This window comes from Bison bison, unplaced genomic scaffold (genome assembly GCF_000754665.1).
Source record: "Bison bison bison isolate TAMUID 2011002044 unplaced genomic scaffold, Bison_UMD1.0 scf7180017864135, whole genome shotgun sequence".
In the NCBI taxonomy this organism is placed as follows: domain Eukaryota; kingdom Metazoa; phylum Chordata; class Mammalia; order Artiodactyla; family Bovidae; genus Bison; species Bison bison.
This window is the reverse complement of record NW_011494707.1, coordinates 3,741,463-3,745,353: the sequence shown is the minus strand read 5'-3', so window position 1 is coordinate 3,745,353 and position 3,891 is coordinate 3,741,463.

Sequence of the window (3,891 nt, the reverse complement as noted above, 5' to 3'; positions counted from 1 at the left end):
TAAATAATAGCCCCTCCTTTCAGCGGTTTTAGAAATGGTCACCAAAATCCAAACAGCTGATATGCAGAACTCTTCAGAAAAGGATGCTATGCAACACTTCTGGAAAATGAGAGTGCTTCATATATGCGATGTACCAGCTCTGTTACTTATTTTCCACTGCACTCCTGTGAAGTGTGGGAATATCTCAGATTTAGGTTTCAAAACAACAGTAAGAGCAAGGTGATTTGCTCAGGACCACAGGGCAGCCATCTGAGCTCAAGTCACTAACTCGTAAGTGGCTGGAACTGCTCCTCCCTCTGGGTACAGCTACAGCTCTGTGGCATTTTCTGTTTCTGCAGATTAATAATGGAGGCCCACTCCACCCTTGGTTGTGGAGGTCTCACCCTTGCTAATTCACCTGAACATGATACAGCGAGGAGCAAGGTCAATGACTGAAATTTATTTATTTATTTGAATTTCATGCACCTATACAGATATACGTGCATGGTTATCTCTTTTCTGTATCATTGTGTATATTTTGCATTCTAATCATTCAATGAAAGAAGTGTAATTCAATTATAAATGGAAATAAGTACGTATTATAAAATAAATAAGTCACAGGATATAATGTATAGCACAGGGAATACAGTTAATAATATTATAATAACTTTGAATGGTGTATAATCTATAAAAATATAAAATCACTATGCTGTACACCTGAAATGAACATAGTAACTGTGAATCAACTATACTTACAAAAACAAAAAACGGGTTGACAACTGAAGAGATACTTAAAAGTGTACAACTAATCAAGTGATTGATTATGAAAAACAGACTTCAAAGAAATTACTTTTAGAACCACTCCTAAGCTTACTAGGGGGGTTCCCTGGTGACTGAGTGATAAAGAATCTGCCTGCCAATGCAGGGGACATGGGTTCCATCCCTGGTCTGGGAAGATCCCCTGGAGAAGAGAAATGGCAACCCACTCCAGTATTCTTGCTTGGGAAATCCCATGGAGAGAGGAGCCTGGTGGGCTACAGTCCACAGGGGTGGCAAAGAGTCAGACTTGTCTTAGCAACTAAACAATAACAACAACAAAGTTTTCTAGAACTGAATAGACTATAGTCATCTTAAGTGCATTTAAATGAAAGATAATATCTATAAATATCCGAGGAAAACTAATTTCAATATTTTCACTTTTAAAACTTGCTTTACAGTAGAAGACTATGAGAAAGACATTCAATTCTTTTAGAGATTTAAAACACTCTAATCAATATTTTGCTTCATCACCGTATTAGTAGAACATGAAAATACCACAGGCATACAAAATAGGTAATAGAGTACTAATTTACACAGCTTAACTCTAGAGACTTGATTAAAATGAAAAAATTAAAAAAACACTTTCACTTTATAAATTTATTCCATGTTAGTGCCACATACCACAGAGAAAAACTTGAAATCAACAAGCAGAAATAACAAACATTATTTACTAAATATTTGAACATGCATGGCACCACAGCCTGTCCTTTATGAACAAGATATCTGCAGATTCACTTTACAAATGTTTCCAATCCTTTTCTAAATATTTTATGTATCACGCTCTGCCCTTTGTCTCTTCCATTCTTGTACCAGTATCTTGTACCCCTTGTACCTCTCCCCTGCCACAGGGGCTCCTAAATTCCAAACTAAGAAATAAGAAATTTTGCTCCCGTTATACTTTAACTTAAAGATTAATTATTATTAAGTTAAAGGGGTGCATAAGAAGAAGGAGAATCTTCCTTTATTTTTCCTGTCCCTACTCTCTGAGGATACTGCAGAAAACAGAGTTTTTTGTATTCACAACAACCACTAAGACATAAAAACAGAAAATAAAATTCTATAGAGAAGAAAAGAGATTTTTGTTTCCCTTTATTTCAACTAGTTCAATTCGATACCTAGGACAAGAAAGAATAATTATTCTCAAAGTTATCGGTTTAAAACCAAATAACTAGATCTTTTACAAGATATAAAACAAATTGATGATGTGAAGATCAGTATGACCATTAGTAAGCAATAATAACATACGTGAGTCTATTTTTCAAAGGTACAAGGAAGTCTGAAGTGTATTTGTTTTTCATTTTGTATATACTATTTGGAAGTGTATTTCTTAGATTTGATCAACACCTTGAGTCTTCTAACACAGGTATCATCTAACCTTTTGCAGCAAACATACATCTTACAAAGTAGTAAGAGTAAAATTTCAATCACTTACAAGCTGCTTTCTTCATCTATGTGACTAGAGCTGACATCTTGACAAAAACCTATACTTTGAAAAGCACGAAGGCAAAAAGTTCCAAATTGCTCTGTCAAAACGCAAAAATACCATCCTTATTTTGTACCACAATCTTATCCTCCCTCCCTGCTCCATGAATGAATAGTTAAAGCAACAAGAAATGAAAAGGAAAACGAGTTACTCACATTTTATGAGAGTATTGATATAAATAGTAACAAACATAAAAAAATGATATATTTAGTCTGAATCCTAAAAAAATATTTCGTTTGAGAATAATCCAACAGTGGATGAATTTGCCTGGTGAAGTAATTAAAGCAGAGTCCTTGCTTATCCAAGGGCCTAGAAAGAATCTTCTGATGTTTAAAAATATTCATAAACTTAGATATTATTTTATCTTGATATTGCTCATGTTTTATATTATAAAGATACAACATTTTTGTGACACAAATTCTCACTTGTTTTCTATTTTTGAAAACCAAAAAGCTCTTATCTCATATTTAGCTTTTTCATTTGAACACATCTGTTTACAATGCTTGTATAATACATCTTTTAATGTGCTTTAGCTCTTAATGAGGGAAAACTCTAAAATCTCAGAAATAGAAAAGTCATATGTTATAAGGAATGTATTGATTTAATAGTATTCCCATGTTTATGTAAATAATTCATAGATTTAGCAGAAATAGAAAAATATTTTAAGCATATGAATATCTGTAAATAACAACAGGCAACAAAAAACATATTCAAATAAACTAAAACACTTGGAACTCTGCAGAAAATTGACTTTTAAAAAAACTCATGTGTATGATTGGCATCTTGTGAAATAGAGTTGCTATATTTTTATGAAAACAAAATGAAGTCTTCTAATTTTACTTATACACAAAGAATAATGCACTCTTCTTCGTTTGTATCTATTGATGCATCATTTAAAATATTTATACAAAGAAAGTGAATCCTAAATACGTTTACTCTCTGAGTCTCTATGTTTGACCTCTGACATAATACCATTTCTTGACTTTGAATCATTGATTCCAAGGCATACACTTTCATTTATAGAGTATGTCCTACTAACTTTAAATCATTTATCCTTAGAAAAAGCCTCCAAGATTCAGATTTACTTTTCAAGTGAAATTAACATTCAAACTTGGAAATGGTCTATGTAAATGTGAATTCCTCCCACCCGCATTAAAATGTTGGTGATATCTTTTATTTATAGAAATACAAATACTATGGTCATTGATGGATTGTCTTAATTTAATGAACAGAACTTGTGTAATATCTGTAAATGTAACATTGAAAGTGAAAAATTCTAACCTTGATTTTAGAAAAGCACTATTTATTTCCAGAATTGATATTCAAAATTAAGGATCTAACAGAAAGAATGTAAAGTTGACATTTAGTAATTAAAAGCAAAACAAAACATCATAGCTTTTATTAAGCCAATGAATCTCCAACCCTAGAATTTCAAATTATAAAGAGCTGATATTTTCCAATACCAGTTAATTATCATTGAATCACAAAAGGGTGGTAAATACTTAAAACTAAAAGATTTTCATCCTTTGGAATCAATATGAATATTAGTGACACCTGACAAAAATGGCCTTTGCTCTGTTTAACATTTAATCAAGTAGTTAATATTAAAA